This window comes from Sciurus carolinensis, chromosome 3 (genome assembly GCF_902686445.1).
Source record: "Sciurus carolinensis chromosome 3, mSciCar1.2, whole genome shotgun sequence".
Lineage (NCBI taxonomy): Eukaryota > Metazoa > Chordata > Mammalia > Rodentia > Sciuridae > Sciurus > Sciurus carolinensis.
Genome location: NC_062215.1, coordinates 175,761,249 through 175,783,462, shown reverse-complemented (window position 1 = coordinate 175,783,462; position 22,214 = coordinate 175,761,249). Strand labels below are relative to the sequence as shown.

General features: G+C 39.5%; 1 protein-coding gene and 1 pseudogene across 1 annotated transcript in view; one reads left to right on the top strand and one right to left on the bottom strand.

The window, feature by feature from the left end:
• Nucleotides 1-22,214, bottom strand: part of Dis3l2 (DIS3 like 3'-5' exoribonuclease 2) — a 356,804-nt gene that overhangs the window by 240,583 nt on the left and 94,007 nt on the right.
• On the top strand, nucleotides 3,836-14,264 carry LOC124981340 (60S ribosomal protein L3-like; annotated as a pseudogene).

Here is a 22,214-nt window from a genome sequence, read left to right as displayed (position 1 = left end):
ACCTATGCACTCTCAAATCCTTCCGTAGCACATATTGGTTAAGAGCAGGGATTGAAGAAATGGCTAACTCAAGCCTAGACCAGGACATAGACAAGATAAACCTGGAACGTCTTGTCATGGGAACAAGGATAACAGGGAGGCTGTAAGGCTGAGAGGATGTTGTCTAAAGAACTCATGAACTACCATGAAAGGGCTCTCTCTGGTCAACCTTGGAGAATTACCAGTTTTCCTGTACAAACTGTCCCTCAGAGGAACCCAACAGTTGATGAGGTAAAGTTCTTCTGAAGTGTGTCAGCTAAGTAAATTAGGAACAAATGGCTTTCAGTATCACCATTTTGCCAGTCCTGCTGAAAATAATGAATTCATGAAATGTTCATCCACGGTTTCTAACCAATAAATCATAAGATGACTGGGAAGGAATTTTATAATAGATGAACCAGAGTGTCAATGCCTGAATACCATAAAGAGAGTAAGAACTAAAGTGCTTCCTGTTTCACTCTGAAAGGAAGTACACATCAGGCAGGGTGGTGCACGCCTGTAAACCCAGTGATTCAGGAGGCTGAGACAGGAGGCTTCCAAGTTGGAGGACAGCCTCAGAAATTTAGTAAGGCCTTCAGCAACTCAGTGAGACCCTGTCTCAAAATAAAAAAATTTTTTTAAAGAGCTGGGTAGATGTAGCTCAGTGGTAGAGGGCCACCGGGTTCAACTCCCAGTACCCCTCCACAAAAAAAAAAAAAAAAAAAAGAAAAGAAAAGAAAGGAAGAAGTACATAACACCACCTAGGAAGTACCCCCCCCCAAAAAAAAGGAAACTGAACCTAGATCTCAACTGATACAGGAAATAGAAGAAACAGAGAAACCTGTTAAAAACAGAACAGTGTGGCACTCAGCAAATGCAGAATGTGGGAAAACTTACAGGAAAATGACCCAGTTTTGCCAACAGGAAGGGAGAGAGGGAGGGAGGAAGGGAGGAAGGAAGGAAGGAAGGAAGGAGGGAGGGAGGAAGGAAGGGAGAGAGGAAGGGAGGAAGGGAGGAAGGGAGGAAGGAAGGAAGGGAGGGAGGGAGGGAGGGAGGGTGAACCTATAGATTAAAATGCTTGCCATATATCAACTATAGGTGGGCTTTACTCATATTCTGGTTCTAACTAACCAACTGAAATTTTTGAAAAGAGAAAAGAAAAAAGAGACTCAGGGAGATCTAAATACTGATTAGGTAATGAATATCATTATTCTACTGTGATTATGTCTCTTAAAAATCTTTTACTCCAGATAATGAATGGAAAGGATCCATCTGCACTCAAATTCAGCTTCACAACTTTAAATGTATGCTATTAACTAGCCTCAATCTTCCCTTCAATTCCAGACTTCTATCTAATCACCTACCTGGTGTCTTCATTTGAATCAAGAGAACCCTCAATTCCCACCAGAACCTGCTCTCCGCCAGGGCTACCTCCTTCAGCAGATGGCATCACCTCTCATCTGCTGCTCCAGGTCCAGGTCCTGGCATCAGTCTGGACTCGCTCTCTCTTGTTCCACACATTCAATTCCACTGGTCTTCCTTTAAATGTATCTTCTTGCCATTTTCCCTGTTACTGTGTGAACTCAAGCAACCTTTACCTCCTTGCTGAAGTACTAAAATAAGTGGTCTCCTTTTTCTGATTAAAAAAAAAAAAAATCAGCTCATATCACTCTCCCAACGGCTTCACTTCCAGGCCACAAGGCCCAGTGAAAGCTGGCTTTATCTACTTTTTCATCCTTGTTTTCTACAACTTCTTCCTCACAAATCACACTCCACTCCTGGGAACCTTCTTGCTGTTCCTACTACACTTAAAATCTTCCAACTTGGGGCGTTTGTACTTGCTGTCCCTCCAGGCAGAAAGTTCTCAGCTGGTTCTTGACAGAGCTCTCCTCATTTGTTTGGCTCTCTGCCCAAATGTCCATCCCTCGGAGAGGCTTCCCTGACCCCGACTAAATAGTTCCACCTCAATGACCTCTCACACTCTCCTGAACACAGCAATTCTTACTCTCTGAAAATACAGTACTTATTTACCTTCTGTTTCCCCATCTAGAATCTAGGTTTCCTAAGCACAGAAGCCATCTATTTCATTCACTGCTCTACTCTGAGAGTTGAGAATAGCATTTAGTTGCCTCTCAAGTATATGCTGAAGGAATGAATGAATGTGACAATTCAGAGACTTGTGCAGAGTCTATCTTCCTTAATAAACTCTCAACTCCATGAAGTGATAGTGGTGAGGCTGGTACACCATATGTACTCAACTATCTTTTAGATAAAGAATGAGAAAAGGTACCTGTCATATAAATCTCCACAGATCTAAAACCTATCGATCTCTTGAGGTCTAGTTCAAATGGCTTGAATTTTCTATATCACATAATCTTCCCAGTTCCTCTCCATCCCTCCTACAAACCCCAGGCAAATAAAAATTTTCCTTTTTTTTTTTTAATAGACCCAAAGCAAATAATCTTCACCTTTTCTTTGACACTTTTCAACTTCTTTACTATGCTAATGTCCATGCAAATGATTTATCTCATCTGTTAAGATTATCTATTCACCAACTATATTTTATACATCTTTGTATATTCTACAGCAACCTGCATAGTCAATCTAGGTGCTCAATGGCTCAATGTTTGATGATAAACATTTAGAAGAATGGGTGGAAGAATGAAAAAAAAAAAAAAAAAAAAGGATGTAAAAATTATCAGAGAGCTCCCCTGACCACATTAACTAAAACAGTCCCACTTGACTGTCACCTCTCTCCCTGATCTTGCTTTATTTTTCATGGTTGTCCTTACCACTGTCTGAAAAGACATTATCCACTTATTTACCTTCTATCTATAGAGGTTTTCAGTCACAAGAGTATGTGATTTAAAAACATGTAGCCTGGTTTTCGTCGTTAAGAGACCTTCTTCTGTGGGGTTGACCTTGACAAAGTTAAAAAGTCTAATTCAGCAGCTCTCGGTTTGAAGGTGAGCAGATCCCTCTGAGATCTGGATGAAAAGTTAAGCCCTTCCTCCACAGGAAAATGCTCAGCAACAGACAAAAAAAAAAACTCTGTAAGAAAATATAAGGACCACAAGCCACAGATCTGGAGCCAAAGGCCACCACTTTGGACAGATCTGGGTTCTGGGTTTGGAATGAAAGGAAGGTCCTGAGGAAAATGGATATATTACTGACCTGGTTAACTGAGGACTTCTTAAATTCCTCTGGTTTCTCCACAGACCTGAGAGGGTAAGGCAGCTGCCTGCACTTACTAGTCTGAGTGCAAGTGCAACAGAGATTATTTTTCCCTTGGAGATTTAGGGTAGTCTCTGGAGGACAGGCTAGAAACAGGTAAGTAAGGAATCGAATCACTGGGCCACAAAGAACTTCTTCACTCTCAGTCTTGTTCCATGAGCAGGGTAGGATGGGCATCACACAGATCATGCTAACAAAAATAAACAAGGGAAACAGGAGGAGAGCAACTGATGTGAAATGCTTTTTAAGTGCCAACTGCAGCTACTAAAAAGTCTCAAGAAATAGCACACTGCAATACTTATTAATTTTAATTTTTCACCCCCCCAACACACATGTACACACAGAAACTTTGGTCAACTATACCCCACCGTTAGTTTTACAAAAAAGATAAATCTGTAATGTACCTACTGTTTCCTTTCAGAAGGTAAAATTGGGAAAGAGTGGTGTGGCAGTGTGCTAAGGGGAAAATGTGATGCCTTTCCCCACTGGACAGCAATTCCTATGCTCTGCAGGGCAGAGAACAGCCCCCTGGCCTCTGTAGCAGAACCCAGGGGGTCGAGGGGAACTTGAAAGACCATGACGGATGGATGAGAAACTGAAAGGCAGCTGTGAGAAGTTTAGCACTGAAAGCAACAGGGAGGAGGCCTATTTTCAGAATCAGAGACCCAAGAGAGGAAAAGACACACCTCCTGGGAAAAGCAGCAGGTACAAGCCTGTGTCAGCCAAGGAATGGTGAGGTGCCTTGGAGAAGTCTACTTCAAAGATAAGAACACTGGCTGGGTCCAAGACACCATTTAGCATGCAAGAAAAATGGCTACAGAAGATGCTAATCTAAACAGCTGGCAGAATTGTAGAAAATGACATGAGAAAATATGTTTTAAAAAGGTTTTAAAGCACTGCCATTAAAGAAAATAAGATAAATCCAACTCCATTAAGGTTTAAATTTTCCTTTCATTCTCAGCTACCATAAAAGAAATTTGAAAAGATAAGCCACAGAACTGCTCATATCTAGAATATATAAAGACCTCCTACAGATCAATAAAAGACAGAAACCTCAATAGAAAAATGGGGAAAAACTTAAAGGTACTTCACAAAGTAGAAATGCCAAACAGCCAATGAAGATGGAAAGGAGTTCAGCCTCATTAGACATTAGAGAAAAGCAAGTTCAATCCTCAGTGAGATACCCCACACACCCACAGATGGACAAAAACTGAAACTCCAGACAGTACCAAATGTTAACAAGAATACACAGCAACGCGTTGCTGGCATGAACACAAACTGATCCAGCCCTTCCTGGGGCAGAGCAGGGCTGCACGGTCAAGCAGAAACAGATCCACCAACACCCAAGCCCTGGCTGGGTCCACTGCCCCACCTTGCCTTCCTCAGGATTTCACAGGTGAGCCCATGAAAAAGACAAGCTAAGAAAGAACAGCTGTGCGAACACAAGGCAATAAGAAAATGCAAGCTGTCATTTAGGAATGGCAAGTCAATTGTGACAATGCACAGTAGGAGGGGGAGAAGTTCTGAAAGGTGTGAAGAGGACTAAATGCCCTTTTGCTGACGCTCACCTTCATTATCAAGTGAGTGCTACTTGATAGAGCAAGCATGAACCCTATAAGCCCACACAACTGGGGTCCAATCATGGCTCAGATGCTTTCTAGCTATGCGATCTTAGAAAAACGATTTAATTGCTTTGAATCTTAGTTTTACTACCTTTAAAATGGGGGCAAAACCATTGAATACCATAAAGTTGTTGTGGGAACTGAGATAATGTGTGAAAAACTCTTAGGTGCCTGGAATGTGGTAAGAACATAAAAAGTGAAATATTTTGTTTTGTTCGTTTGATTTTGTTTTTTAGAGAAGAGGTTTCGCTATGTTGCCCTCCTGCCTCAGTCTTCCAAGCAGGTGAGATTACAGGTGTGCACCACAACACTGGCAGCAGGAGAATGATTTAATAATAAAAATGAACTCCATGGAGAGCTTTTTAAATCCTGAAGAACAAGTGAAGCAGGGGAGGAAGTTCATTGCAAGACTCTGAACTCAGCTAACAGAAACAAAAGGAGGAGCAGTTCAACAGGAGGAAGATGTAGTCTTCAGACCCAAAAGCTCAGGATGATGAGGAACACCCAGGCCACACGTGGAAATGTGGGGCTGAAGACTGAGGACAGACATGAGACTAGGGAGTTACCCACCACCAGTTGGCAGCTAAGCAAAGGTGTCCCAGGGCTGAAAACAGAGCCCTGAGGAGAGACTCAAATAAAAGGGGTCCAACAAGACAGGAGTTAGGGAAATGCAGAAAATTTAAACGTAACTGTGAATATGTGAATCAAAATAAGTATCAAGACTTATAGAGTATGTCACTTTCATGCTGCACAATCTCCCCTGTGCTTTCATACACATTAGCAGATCTGATCCACACACTGATCCTGGGTGATGCGGAGGAGAATCATCATCTCCAACTCACAGAGGTGGAAACAAGTTCAGACACACTGCGACCCACAGACCCTAAATGGCAGGGCTGTCACACATGCACAGGTCTAGGGTTCTAAATCTAGTGCTCGTGGTCCCAAACTCTCTGAAGGAAATCTCCTACAGGAGCTGAAGACAGATTCCAAGTGAACTTTGCACACACAGTTCCACCACTGACACCCGTTATGTGAAATGCCTCTGCACCTTGGGTTTGCCTGGCAAGTAAAATTCAAGAGCCAGCTGTTCTGTGACTGTTCCTCTGCTATCCTCCCTCTCTGCAGAACAGTTCTGTTCCTCCCTCTGGACCATTGCTAGTCCTTGGCTATTCCTTCTTTGTAGAGTTCTTTGATTCAGCTAAATTCCATTTATTTGTTTCCCTATTGCTCTCCTCCACCAGAGAGCAAACCAGTTGGCATTCACCTTTATATTTCCCAGAGTCTTCCACGATGCCTAGCACATAAAACATAACATATATTGACTCCATTTTCTTCTGAAGAGAATAAGATTTGAATCAGCTTTAAAAGAAGAATTTGCAAAAATAAAATAACAAGAGAAAAATAAAATAATTACCAAGTAGTAAGAACCACAAAATGAATGCATATTCATAAGATGCTACATGTACTGCAATGTCTTCCATTAACACAACGTGTCTGGAAACCAGGAAACGGTCAATAGTAGAGAGCTGACCACCATAAGTGGCAAACATGAATAAATACAAGCAAATAAAACTGGAAGACACCAAAATAAATGCTTTTTTTTCTAAAGTGATTCTAGGACTTCACACCTAAATTATAACTTAGTTTTCAATATAAGTTCACTGTGCCCCAATTCGAACACATCAGCCTTAGCAACAGTCACAAATAGCCAGAAGAAGAGAAAGCCTAATTCTAGCAGCAGCTAATAGGGCTATTTCCTGATCCTTCTAGTTGTGAAGTAGTCTTCTGCCACTCAGGAGTGAGGGAAACTGTCTATACTGTGCAATAAATTAGATCAACTGCAAAAAGCAATTCAAACTCACCAGAATCAAGAGGAGGAACTGGCCACTTCATAACTGTTTGATGTGCATTAGATCTTTCTTCCTTTCCTTTTAAAATTAACATATCGTATTTCTAAACTGGGGAGCAAACAGAAAAAAAAAAAAAAGTCCCTGAAACCAAATATTCAAACAGAATCCTAAATAAAAATATCAGATAACATTTCCATTAGACTTTCACAGCTTCCCTGTTCACTGATATAGAAAAACACTTCCTTGAATACAAAGGCCATCTTTGAAGGGTGTTATTTAAAATCATACAAAAGTCTATATTTACATGGAAAAGTATTCCAGCATATAAACTCTATTAATTTCCCTTATGGTGGGGGTTGCTATCATCTTGGCATATGGAACTTTTCCAAAAGATTCACAGATATCTTTGTGCGCAGACACTTCTGCTGAAATTAGGGCAATTGAGACAAAGTCAGCAGAAGGTCGAGCCCAGGAGACCATACACCCCAGCCCACCACCAGAGCCTGTGATGCAGTGCAAATGCAAGTCAGGAAGTCCACCTAAGGGGCTGCTTTTCCTTTCTTGGATCCTCTAGCTAGGCTTTAGTGACAGCACTTACCTGCCACACATGTTTGAACAAACTTTCAAATCCTTTAATGGCACACTTGGGACAAAGTATAATACACTGTTCAGGAAATACCTTGGAGCCAAGAAAAGCAATTGATATTTCCACAGGGAGTTCTTGACAGGGTTTGGCCAATGAGCCTCTTTCACTTTAATACAACCATGGACACTACATCTTAAAGACATATTTGCAGACATTTTCAAAGATGTGTGTGTTATCAGGAACTTTGTTTGCCTCAGGGAGTTCATCCACAAGCAGCTTTTATCCATTTCACACAAACTATCTCCACTCTTCCAGTGACGTAAGCCAAAAGCCCTGTGCCATCCTTACCATTCAGTCAACTGATGTCACTTCCTAACACCCACCCCACCCCACCTTGCCCCACATCCCACCTGTCAATTCTGTCAGCTCGACCTTCACTGCAACCATCCTGGTTCAGTCTCCACCACTTCTCACCCAGCTTCCGCTCTTGCCCACTTTCAGCCTATTCCCAACACAGTGGTCAGACTGAGCCCATTAAACGTAAGTCACATCATGCTAATTCTCCACTCTAACCCTCTAAGCCTTTCCATCTCAGTTAGAGCTAAAACCAAATTCCTAACAATAATGATACACAAGCCCTACTCATCTGTACCTTCACCCCCAAGCTCTCTAACCTCCCTGGCCAAAATTCTCCACCTTGGCCTCTTTGCTACTCCCTGAGTCATACTGATGCTCCCTGAGGTCCCCACAAGGAGAGCTCTCTCATTCCCTCAGTTCTTTTTCAAAGCATCTTCCCTATGAGGCCACCCTACCTAAAATCTCACACTCACTCCCCGTATTCATATTTCTCTTCTTAATTTTTCCACCTTAGTACTTATTACTTATTGAGCATGCTACGTAGACTCTATTGTCTAATGTTGGGATGCTTTCCCAGTGGAATTGAGAAAGACAAAGAAGTTTTCCATTTGTTCACTGCTATATCCCAGCATCTAATACAGTGCCTAACACATAGTAGGTGCTCAATATGCATTCATTGAGTAAATGAGTGTTGATAAATGTCACACAGTCAAAAAGATAACTATTTGTCTAAGTAATAAGGATTTCCTCAATTTCTACCTCCACACACACACAAGATGATATCAGTGTGCAGTCTGCAACATCTAATATTGGCTATAATTTTCAACAATCAAACTTCTAACTCCCAAGAGTCTCTTGCCTCTTTCATACGGCCAGATGGCTTTTGCCTTACAAAATGGCTCTGTCTGAGCACCCACCCTGAAGAGCACTGCATCACAGTGCAAATGAACTCCAAGAGTTACCTTCAAGCCTAGAAAAGACATGCAACAACACAGACAATTTAAAAGATTGGTCTCATTTATTTTCTTTTAGCTTTTTTTTTTTAAGTTACAGATGGACAAAATACACATATATATGTTTGTTTGTTTGTTTTTATGTGGTGCTAGGGCTCAAACCCAGTGCCTCCCATGTACCAGGCTAGCACTCTATCACTGAGCCCCAGTCCCAGCACCTGGTCTCATTTATTTATCAAGACAGGGTCTCACTCTGTTGCCCAGGCTGGCCTAGAAGTGACCCTCCTGCCTCAGCCTCTCAAGTTCTGGGACTACAGGTGTGCTCCACTGTGCCCAGCCTGCCCATTTTAAATCAGTGATGCCGAACAGTTTTGTGCAACTTTCTGTATATACAAAATAAGTTATATACATCTCCTCTTTGAAACTCTACAATAACTTAATAGTAGGTAGAGTATTTACTGATACCATCTTACAACTGGAGGGGACAGAGCTCAGGGTGTAACTCAGTGGTAGAACATTTGCCTAGCATGCATCTCAGTGCCATCCCCTGCAAGGCCCCTCCCCTGAAAAACACCTGGAGAAGTTGAGAGGCTTGAACAAAGGTTACAAAGCAAGTAAGTAGGAAAGTCATGAGCCTAGATGTTCCACCTAGATCTTCCTTTACATTACAATAGTGTTATCCCCTTTACCTATGGTATCTTCACAGGACATCACACTGAGAAAATCCCCACACCCTTCTCAGTTGGGTGGCGGCTGGTATTGAGTTTATATAGCTTCTTTCAACCTTCTTTCTCCTCTGGCAGAATGGGGAGGGAAGTAAGAGAAGGAAAACTCATTCTTTTCCTGACTGCTTTCTGTTACCAAAACTCAACAGTATTTCCTAGACAACTCACTATGCCATTACCACCTGAAACTCGAAACATCCACTAACACCTGCTCCTGCTCTTCCCTTTCTCCTTACACCATCCTCAGCTCCTTCCAGGCTTACAACCTTTCACCCTTTCCAGTGCTTAACATTCTAGTCACCAAATCCTTCACTTACCTTTTTAAAAGCTCTTATATCTCCACAAATTCCCTGGAATTCTCAGTGACAGCATCCTACAGAGCTCCAGAAATAAAAATCAGATTATATTATACTCTTACTAAAAATCTTCCACAGACTTCTCTTAACTAGGAACTACTTTTCTATTCTTGATCTTACCATTCAGATCTTGACCTTGTACATGAGTGGCTGCTTTTCTTTTACTATTACTCTTTATTGCATTCTGACTTAAGTCTCTAAAACATATCCAATGTATTTGTAATTCTTCTTTTAATTTCAAGAGACTGGAAAATCAACTTGAATGTCTGGGTTTTTAAGAGTAATTTATTAGCTTATGTAATGCAGTCAATCTGATCACACTGAGGGGCTCAGACGGTATTTACAGGACTACGTGTGCATATGTGTGCGTCTCAGCTCAGTTTTCTCAGTATTAGATCACTTACTAGGGTGGCCTCTTTCCCCACAGAGAAAGATGAAGGATGCAAGGAGGATGCCAGCAGCTCTAGAATTACATCCCATTCTCTTAGAGACCCGGGGGGAAAGAGAGAAGCTCTTGCTAAGGCACTTTGCAGTACAGTCACAGGATCAGATCTGCCACGACTGATCCAGGTTGCCGGCTCACTTCTGCACCAATCACCACGACAAGGAGGTGGACTAGACTGACACTTCACCAATCTGAGGAATGTGGTCTAGTTTTTGGTCCTACTAAAGGATAAAGTTTAAGTCTCCTTAGACATGCTCCAAATAGAATTCTTTTAAAAGACAATTCTCTGTATTTTTATTCATAGAAAGCTACTTATAAAAAATAAAAAAAAAGAAAGCTACTTATAAAATTTTCAGTGCTTGCCTGAGTCAAAGATTATTCCCCTTGTAGAATCACAATTTTTGATGCAGAATCAAATCAGGGATGTAATAATATAAAAGAAAGAAAATAATCTAAGAAGTTTAAAAACCTTGTCAAATGCAACAAAAAAAAGGTCATTTGTATATTTGTATCTAACGTTTTGTATGAGTAGAGACTGAACACAGTACCTGACCTCAGATCCCTTTAGATCATACCAACCTGCAGCAAAATATATTTCTCATCTTAGAGACACACTTCAATATCCCAGACCTTACTGAAAAGTAAGCTCAAATAAGACCATTTCAGAAAATCAGACAACAATGAAAAAATTTTAGGAACCAATATAAGGGCCACAACTCCAAAGCCTGAGAATATTCCATACCATTAGTTCACTACTAAGAGATTAGGCACACTTACCTGAGAAGTCATGCAAAACTTGAACTACTATTCTCATTATTAACAGAAACTGAAACTATATTTCTCTGATTAGTGGTTTCTGGCACAACAGAAACTCTATACCTATTGCTAGATTTCAGGTATGGCCAACTCTAAAAATCTGAGTGGTATCTATAACCAACCATTCCTTCCTCTTGCCTAAAACCAGAGATGAAGTGATCCCCTTCCTCCACACAAGACCAACCCCAGCACGTGTGCTCCGGCCACTACTTCTTGCCGTGCGGGCTTCGTACTTAGAGTATACCCTCAGTCCCCTAGTCATTGCTCCCCCTCATATCAGTATAGAAATGTTCCCTCATTTCCCATCTCTGAAAACATTCTCATAAAGTTGAAGTGACTGCATTAAAGAGTAAATTTTTTTAAAAAAAGGTATTTACTGGGAACAAAGAACATTTCATGTTGATAAGAGGAAATGCATTAGTAAGACAGAATGACTGTAAATATATATGCACTTAATAGAAAAGATTCAGCTATATAACAAAGCAAAAACTGAAGGAATAGTGGGTGGGTAGGGAAGAATGAAGGAACTTTGGACTGTGCAGAGGGGAGTGAGGGGAGGGGCAGTGGGGATTGGAAGGATGGTGGAAGGAGACAGACATTATCACCCTATGTACATGTATGATTACACTACTGGTGTGACTCGGCACCATGTACTGCCAGAGGAAGAAGTTGTGCTCCATTCGTGTACAGTGTGTCAAAATGCATTCTACTGTCATGTATAGCCAATTAGAACAAATATTAAAAATTAATTTAAAAACTGACATGAATAAATTCTCAATCACAGGTATGTTCACATATAAATAAGAAAACCAGACAAAATATCAGCAAGGACAAAGAAGACCTGAACAACTCATGCAGTCACCTTAACCTGAGAGACATTTACAGAACATGACACTGAACAAGTGCAGAATACAGATTCTTCTCAACTGTATGTAGAACACTTACCAAGACTATACACTGAGTCGAATGAGCCTCAGCAGACTTCAAAACACTGGCAATGAACTCAATTATGTTAGAAATTAATAACAGCAGATCTAGAAAAGCTCCTAAGTGTTTGGAAATTCAACTACACACTTAATAATAAATGGGTCAAAGAAATCTTTCAAGTATTTGGAACTGAATGATAATAAAAATAAAACATCAATATTTATGTGATGCATCTAAAGAAGTGTTTGGCAGAAACTATGTAGCTCTAAGATGTGCCTATAATGAAAAGAGGGGGAAAAAAGAAAAAGAAGGGCTAATATCAACTGGCTAAGCTTCAGCCTTGCTTCAATTTGAATTTGAAAAGTCCCTAAAAGGTCCATGTGTTAAAGACTTGGAACCAGCTTGACGCTACTGAGAGGTGGTACAAACATCAAGAGGTATGGCCTAGTGGAGGCCTTTAGATCAGTGGAGGCGTGTCCTGGAAGAGTACTGTGGGACTGTAGTCTCTTCATTTTCTTTCACTTCTTGGCCATGAAGTGAGCAGTCTGGTTTTGCCATACACTCCTACCATGATGTGCCCAGGTACAAAGCAACCAACCATGGACTGAAACCCCAAAAACTGTGAGATAAGCTCAACCTTTTCTATTTCTAAGTTATCATTTCAGGTATTTATCATAGTAAAAGAAACCTAACTAACACATATCCTAAGTTTGAGGACAAAGGACAAATGAGATGATAGTTTAACCCAAAATAATTAGGAAGAAAGATACAATAAACTTAAGAGAGAAAAAAAAAATCAATGAAACAGAAAAGCTGAAAAATAAAAAATGAATGTGATCAAAAATTATTATTTTAAAATACTGATAAAATTGATAAACTTTCCACTAGACTGATACACAGATGACTAATATCAGAAACAAAAGAGTGATTGATAATCATTAGAAATCCTACAGACATTAAAAGGATAATATAGAACTACTATGAATAGCTTTATGACCAATATTCTACAATTTAAATGAAAAGGACAAATTCTCCAACTGTAATAAATTATCAAGATAAACACAAGAAGAAGTAGAAAATCTGAATAGCCTTCAGATTGATACCTGTTATCAATATAAAAAGTGTCAAAAATAGCATCATGGACCTCTACCAGCAGGATTTGGCATCAGATAAATCACAGGAAGTTCTCTGCTCCCAGACCTGGATCCATGGGCTTCTTGCCTGGGAAGGGCAGCAGCAGGCATCGTGGGAAGGTGAAGATAACCCTTCCAAGCCTGTCCATCTCACAGCCTTTCTGGGGTACAAGGCTGGCATGACCCACATCATGCAGAAAGTCCACAGGTCAGGATCCAAGGTGAACAAGAAGGAGGTTGTGGGGGCTGTGACCGTAGTGGAGACACCACCCGTGATGGTTGTAGGCACTGTGGGCTACATGGAAACCCCTCGAGGCCTCTGAGCCTTCCAGACCTTCTTGCTGAGCATGTCAGTGATGAGTGCAAAAGGCGCGTCTATAAGAACTGGCACAAATCTAAGAAGGCCCTCACCAAATACCACAAGACGCGGCAGGATGACAAGGGCAAGAAGCAAATGGAGGACTTCAGCAGCATGAAGAAATACCGCCAGGTCATCTGCTCTGTCGCCTACACCCAGATGTGCTGCTTCCTCTGCTCCAGAAGAAAGTCCACCTGATGGAGATCCAGGCTCAGAAACTGGACTGGGCCGAGAGAGGCTGAAGCAGCAGGTCCTATGAACCAGGTGTCTGGACAGGATGAGATGACTGATGTCACTGGTGTGACCAAGGGCAAAGGCTACAATGGGGTCACCAGTCACTGGCATACCAAGAAGCTGTCGCGCAAGAACCACTGAGGGCTGCACAAGGTTTCCTGTATAGGAGCCTGGCATCCTTGGCTCGGGCTGGGCAGAAAGGCTACCGTCACTGCACTGGATCAACACGAGGGTCTACAAGACTGGCCAGGGCTACCTCGTCAAGGATGGCAAACTAATCAAGAATAAAGCTTCCACTGACTCTGACCTGTCTGACAAGAGGGTGGCTTTGTCCACTGTGGTCAAGTGACCAATGACTTCGTCATGCTGAAAGGCTGTGTGGTGGGAACCAAGAAGTGTATGCTCATCCTACGCAAGTCCTTACTGGTACAGACCAAACGGTGCACTCTGGAGAAGGAGGGCCTTAAGTTCATTGACACCACTTCTAAGTTTGGCATGGCCATTTCCAGACTATGGAAGAGAAGAAAGCATTCATGGGACCACATAAGAAAAGACTGCATTGCCAAGGAAGAAGGTGCTTGCTGCTGGAGCAGGAGCAGCTGGCTGTGGCCAATAAAAACTTCTTCAGTGAAAAAAAAAAAAAATAGCATCATGTTTTAACTACCATGTCTTATGTCAATAAAGAAATTTAAACTAGAACTAAAAGGCTTTTAAAAGAATAATCCAAGCCCAGAAGGTTTCACTAGTAAATGTTATCAAACACATAAGAATACCAATCTTGTAAAAGTTTCTCAAGGGCTGGGGATATAGCTCAGCTGGTAGAGTGCTTGTCTCACAAGCACAAGGCCCTGGGTTCAATACCCAGTACCGCAAAAAAAAAAAGTTTCTTAAAATACAGGAGGAGGATATATTTCCCAACTCATTTTATAAGACCAGGATTATCCTGATACCAAAACTAGACAAGGGCATTACAGACTAGTAAGCTACAAATTAACATGAATATACATGTTAATATACATGTTAATATACACATTAATATGAATATCTCATGAATATACATGTTAGATTTGTCAAAATTTACTAGCAAATCAAGTTAAGGAGAGGTTAATTTAATAGTGTAATTTCAATCCATTTAATATGCTAATTACCCTGGTTTGATCTTACACAATAAACACATGTATGAAAACAAGATTATGTATAAATACTATGTGTCAATGAAAAATAAAAATAAAAACAAAAAGAAAAATTCAATCCATGCAATTCAACATGTTAAAAAAAAAGAAAAATCCATATGAACATTTCAGTAGGCAAAGAAAAGCATCTGACACAATACAACTTCCATTCATGATCAAAATTTACTATCAGGGTATTTGCTCAGTTTCATAGAGTGCATCTATGAAAAACCTAAAGCTAACATCATAATCATTCTATTTTTCACCTACAATTAAGAACAAGGCCAGAATATCCATTCTGAATACCTCTGTGTTCAACATGCAGTGAAGATCTCTTATAAGTCAAGAAACAACTAAAAGGCGTACAGATTGGAATAGAAGAAGCAAAACAGCCTTTATTCCCAATAACAATGTACAGAGATTCCACTCCCGTGTGTGTGTGTGTGTGTGTGTGTGTGTGTGTGTGTGTGTGTATGCATGTATCTATTTTATGAGGAAAGTCTATTGGGACTACACTCAATCTACAGGTCAATTTTGGAACTGTACTGAATCTACAGGTCAATTTGGGACCAAAAGGCATAAACCGGAGTTTTCCAATCTATGAAGAAAATATTTCTCTCCACTTAAGTCTTTCTTTTTTTCTTTTAGTACTGGGGATTGAACCCAGGGGCACTTTACCATTTAAATCTAATTTCTCTTGACAGTGTTACATATACACAGAGAGAAAAAATTCTATAAAAGCTTTGAAGAAGCCATTAAAAGGATTAACTGTGTCATAGGACATTGTACAGAAACTTCTCTACACTATGAGTGACTAAAAAGCAAAATTAAAGAAATAATCATTTATTATTGCATCAAAACACATTAACAACCTGGAAAACAATCTAACAAAATATAGGCAAAATGTACACACTGAAAACTACAGAAATATCAAGAGATATTAAAGTAGATTTAAACAACAGGGCAACATCAAACTATGCTAATTGATCCCAAGTTGTCTTACAAGTTCAATACAATTCCAATAGGCTTTTCTCATAAAACAAGCTAATTCTAAATTTCCTATGAAAATACACAGGAAATAGAATAGCCAAAATAGTTTTCAGGAACAGGTATAACTTGTATCAAAAGCTTCAATAAGGACAGATATATAGCTCAATGGACAGCATCTAGAGACTAGGCATAAATCATGTTTGTAAAGTCAACTGACTTCTAATAATCCAATAGGGACAGTCTTTCCAACAAGTGTGCTGAAACAAGTAGATATCCACATGGGGGAAAAGAAATTCCACCCTGTCCTCATAGCATATATAAAAATTAACTTGCAATAAATGTGAAAATAAAATTCTATAATACAAAAATGCTATTTCCAGAAATAGAGTACACTAGTGATTGCCAAAGACTGGCGAAAGAAGAAATGTGGTGGCTGGTCAACAAATAGAAAGTTTCATTATGTAAGATTCCAGACGTCTCCAGTACAGCCTCATACCCACATGTAATGACACTGGACACTTAAAATGTTAAGAGGTAATCTTGAGTTAAAAGTTCTTGTTACAATTTGAAAAAGAAAGAAAAAAAGAAATCTTTGTAACTTTGGGACAAAGATATATGAGGCAGGAAAACCATAAACATAAATCATAAAAGAAATATTTGATAAATTGGATTTCATTAAAATTAAAACTTCTCTAGGGGGTAGGGGAAGGGGAGGGAGGGGGAAGTACAGGACAGTGATATTGACCAAATTATACTGCTATATTGTGTACACATATGAATATGTAATAACAAATGCCACCATTATGTACAACTATAATGCACCAATAAAAAAATTCAGGAAAAAAATTAAAACTGCTATTCAAAAAAAGCATCCTTAAGAAAATTGGGTACATACACACACACAAAAAAAATTATACACACAGCAATAAAACCTTTTCTATATTACATAAAGAACTCTTATAGTTCATTAAATATGAAGAAAAATTTAAATTGGTAAAAAAGAATATATGTAATACAATGACCATAAACACACACACACACACACACACACAGTATCATTCTGTCATGAGGAAAATTCACAATGAAATACAACAAACGACAGCAAGGAGATACTACTATCTGTGAGTAAAAGGCTAAAACCATAGCTCCATGTGCTGGTGAAGATAAGGAGAAACTGAATCACTCATATATTGTTTAAAAAATATTTTGTTGTAGATGAACATAATAACTTTATTTTATTTATCATGTGGTGCTGAGGATTGAACCCAGTGCCTCACACGTGCTAAGCAAATGCTCTACCACTGAGCCACAACTCTAGCCCATCACTCAGGTATTTTTACAGGGAATGAAAACTGGTATACTACTTTGGAAAACTGCCTAACAGTGTCTCATGAACCCATGCTTACCTTATGACCAGCAATTCCACTACTATATATTTATTTAACCAAGAGGAAATAAAGCATCTGTCCACACAAAGATGGGTAATAACAATGATCACTTAGCTTTATTCCTTCTTTTCTAATTAAAAAATTAATCACAGAATTAAAATTCTAAAGAACAATGGAAAGAAAAAGTTGGACTAATAAGGATAAATCTGGGTAAGGAAACTCTGAGAACTACCTGAAAAGGACTGGAGATGGCAATAAAAACTAGCAAGAAGAACTACAATAAAAGGTGTATTCAGATCATCATCTATCCTAATCTCTATTGTTTTCTCCACCATACCTTTCTGTTGCCACTGCAGTCACAAAAGACCCTCTGTACATTTTAGTTTCCTTCCTTCTAGCAGCTTTATTTTTAATCATCAAAAACTGGAAATAATCAAAACATTCTTCAACTACTGAATGGGTAACAAACTAGGAGACATACATGCAATAATTCCTAATGCTGCTCAGCAACTCTAAACCTCATGGATGAATTTCACATGTATATGCTAATAGGAGACAAGCCAGACTCAAAAAGATTCCATATATGACATTCTGGAAAAGGCGAATCCACAGGGGCACAAAACGGACCAATGATTGGCAAGGGCGCTTGGGTGAAAGCAAGTGGTAATGAAAAGTGTCACAAGGGAATTTGGGGGAGCAACCTTTCCATCTTGATTGTGGTGGTCGCTATACAAATCTATACGGGTTTTAAAATTCACAGAACTGAACACTTACAAGGGATGATTTTTTTAACACCCATAAATCAATTGCACTCTTATACATCAGTAATGAACCAACTGAAAGAGAAATTCACAATAGCCTCAAAGAAAATAAAATACTTGGGAATCAATCTAACAAAAGAGGTGGAAAACCTCTACATTGAAAACCACAGAACACTAAAGAAATAAATTGAAGAAGACCTTAGAAGATGGAAAGATCTCTCATGTTCTTAGATAGGCAGAATTAATATTGTCAAAATGGCCATACTACCAAAAGTGCTTTACAGATTTAATGCAATTTCTATTAAAATTTCAATGACATTCTTCATAGAAATAGAAAATGCAGTCATGAAATTCATTTGGAAAAATTAGAGACCCAGAATAACCAAAGCAATACTCAGCAAGAAAATCGAAGCAGGAGGTATTACAATACCAGACCTTAAATTATACTACAGAGCTATAGTATCAAAAACAGCATGATATTGGCACCAAAACAGACATGAAGAACAATGGTATAGAACAGAAGACCCAGAGACAAACCCACACAGATACATTTATCTTATATACTAGACAAAGGTGCCATAAATGTACATTAAACAAAAGACAGCCTCTTCAACAAATGGTGCTGGGAAAACTGGAAACCCATATGTAGTAAAATGAAATTAGATCCCTATCTCTCACCCTGGACAAAAAACTCAAAATGGATCAAGGACCTAGGCATTAGACAAGAGATCCTGTGCCTATTAGAAAAAAAAGTAGGACCAAATCTACATCATGTCCACTTAGGAACTGTTGAGACTCCTGAAGTGCAAAAAGTAAAATCAAGAATCAACAAATGGATGATATCAAACTAAAAAGCTGCTTTTAAAAAAAATTTTTTATTTGTTCTAATTAGTTATATATGACAACAGAATGCATTTATACATTTGGATAAATCATACACAAATGGGCTGTAATTTCTCATTTTTCTGATTGTACATATTGTAGGATCACATCAGTCATGCAGCTCTACCTAATATAAAGTAACTGTAATCTTCCTTAGCCTCCCCACCCCTTATTGTGAATTAGCATTCGCATATCAGAGAAAACATTCGGCCTTTGGTTTTTTGGGATTGGCTTAATCACTTCTTAGCACGATATTCTCTAACTCCATCCATTTATCAGCAAATACCATAATTTCATTCTTCTTTAAAGCTGAGTAATATTCCATTGTGTGTATGTATGTATGTGTGCGTGTGTGTGTGCACGCGCGTGTGTGTACATATATATATTTTTTTTCTTTACCCATTCATCTGTTGAAGGGCACCTAGGTTGGTTCCATAGTTTAGTTATTGTAAGTTGAGCTGCTATAAACATTCTTTTAAAAAAAAAAAAAAAAAAGGTTTTTTCAGTTGTAGATGGACACAGTACCTTTATTTTATTCATTTATTTTTAGGTGGTGCTGAGGATCAAACCCAGTGCCTCATACATGCAAGGCAGGCACTCTACCACTGAGCCACAATCCCAGCTCCCTAAAAAGTTTCTTCACAGGAAAAAAAAAAATATCAAGAATGTGAACAGAAAGCCTACAGATGGGAGAAAATCTTTGCCACTGGCACCTCAGTAGAGCATTAATCTCCAGGATATATAAAGAACTCTGAAAACTTAATACCAAAAAAAAAAAAAAAAAAAGAATCCAATCAACAAATGGGCAAAGGAACTGAATGAACATTTTATAGAAGAAATATAGTCAACAAATATATGAAAAAATGTTCAACATCTCTAGCATCTCTACACTGAGATTTCATTTCACTCCAGTCAGAATGGCAAATAATGAATACAAGCAACAGTAAATGTTGGTGAGGATGTGGGGAAAAGGTTCACTCATACATTGCTGGTAGGACTGCAAATTGGTGAAACCACTCTGGAAAGCAGTACTGAGATTCCTCAGAAAACCTGGAATAGAACCACCATTTGACCAAGTTATCCCAAAGGACTTAAAATCAGCATACTACAGTGACGCAGCCACATCAATGTTTATAGCAGTTCAATTCACAATAACCAAGCTATGGAACCACCCTAGGTGCCCTTCAACAAATGAATGGATAAAGAAAATGTGGTATATATATACACAATGGAATATTGCTGAGCCACTATAAGAAGAATGAAATTATGGCATTGGTAACTGGATAGAACTGGAGACTATCATGCAAAGTGAAATAAGCCACTCCCAAAAAAACAAAGGCTGAATGTTCTCTCCCATATGTGGATGCTGACTCACAATAAGGGGAGGTCAGGGATTAGACAAAGACAAATGAAGGGAAGGGAGGGGGATGGGAATCAAAATGACAGTACAATGAATTGGACATAACTTTCCTATGCTCTTATATGAATACGCAATCAGTGTTAACTCTACATCATGTACAACCACAAAAATGGGAAGTTACACTCCATGTATGTATGATATCTCAAAATACCTTCTACTGCCATGTATAAAAAGAATTTTAAAATGTTAAAAATAAAAAAGGGATAATTTTTACTATACGTAAGCTGTACTTTAATAAACTGAGGAAAAATAATATGTGGACCAAGTAGGTCTCTTTTGTACCGAAGCCAAATAGTTCAGCATCTATATACAGGGAAGACCAAAAACTCAAAACAAATATTCAAAGTATAAGCCAAGGTAACAAACTAAAGGTACCAAATTTTTTCATTTTAACAAAATTTAAAAGCCAATAAAACATTTAACAAAAATTTTAATGTGCAAGGCACCTGTTAAGCATTAAATAGCTCCTGCTACAATGAGGTAGCACTCTTAAAAACATCACTAGCATCAGCCTGCCAACGCTGGGAAATGAGCAGGATCCACAAAGCACATCCTTCATTTTCACTGAAATGGCACAAGCTCTGGGACATAAGAGGACCATTCTGCCTCCTACTGAGATGACCAAGGATAGCCTCACGAACAGTGGCAGAACACGGCATGCGTCAAAGAAATGGTGGCTGATGAAAACAATGACCCAGCCTAATAGTCCAGGAAGCAAGCGTGTTGAAGGAACAGTACAGAGACAGGAGTTGTTAGAGCTGGAAGCTTCTGAAGAGCGAAGGAGGAGGGGAGGGAAGGGAAGGGAAGGGGAGGGAGAGAGGGAGGGAGGGAGGGAGGGATCCACGAAGGAAGATAGCTCTTCCTTGCCAAGAAGGGCCCTGGCTGTCATCCTTACATACTTTAAACAACACAGGCACACGCTAGCTCATATAACATGTGCATGTGCCCACACTCCCACACACGGTTTCTTTTTTATTTCCTCAACTTGATGCTTAGGAGAGACAGGTGCAGTGATACATGCCTATAATCCTAGCTACCTGGGAAGTTGAGACAGGAAGAGTCACATGTTCAAGACCAGTCTGGGCAACTTAGCAAGTCCCTGTTTCAAAATAAAATAAAAAAGGACTGGGGATGTAACTCAGTAATCGAGTGCTTGCCTGGCATACACTAAGCTCTAGGGTCCATACCCAGATTGGGGGGGGGGGGTGTCTGTGTGTGCACAAGCACCATCAAGAAACAGATCAAATGAGAAATGTTAAGGTATTCCAAATGTAAGTAGAGCTGAGGTTCATCTACACCAAGTGTCACTGATGAACTGGCTGTAAGATTCCCTGTATAAAAGTTAGAACTCCTAATTTTCAAAGGAACCATGCTCAGAAATAATGTGGTGTGATGGTGGGAATCACTGAGGAGGGAGGAGCACCACGGACTGAAGTCTGAGCAAGGAAGGTGACCTGGAGGAATACAGAAGGTCAGCATATTAGTTACAACAGGAAGAACAAAAAGCAAATATAACATGGACAGTAAGAGTCAGGTTTCTCATTGTCTGCAATGGAATTGCAGATCTGTGGGAGGAAGGATGGAAGGAAGGAAGGATAGATGGAAGGAAGGAAATATGTACACATACATATATTTCCTTGTTCTTGTTCACCTAAAGGGCCTGGTAGAATCTGGATTTCTCCACTAAAAGGAACAAGGCTTCTCAGAAAAATGGTTGATTCCAGGGATAGTACAGAGAAAGCACAGGATAAGGTGGGAATTCACCCAGAAAGTAAAGAAGTATTCACAAAGCAAAAAGGCATGTCAAAATGACACAAAAGTCAACATGTGGGTCTTCTGCTGGTCAAATCCACACCAATTTGAACAAAGTAAGTACTGATAGAGACTTTCCCTTAATAAACAATCACACTCTGAGAAGCAACATGCTGCTCTTCTCCAAAGAGCGTCCCTCCACCAGCTACACCCATTTTTCAGGATCTGTGAA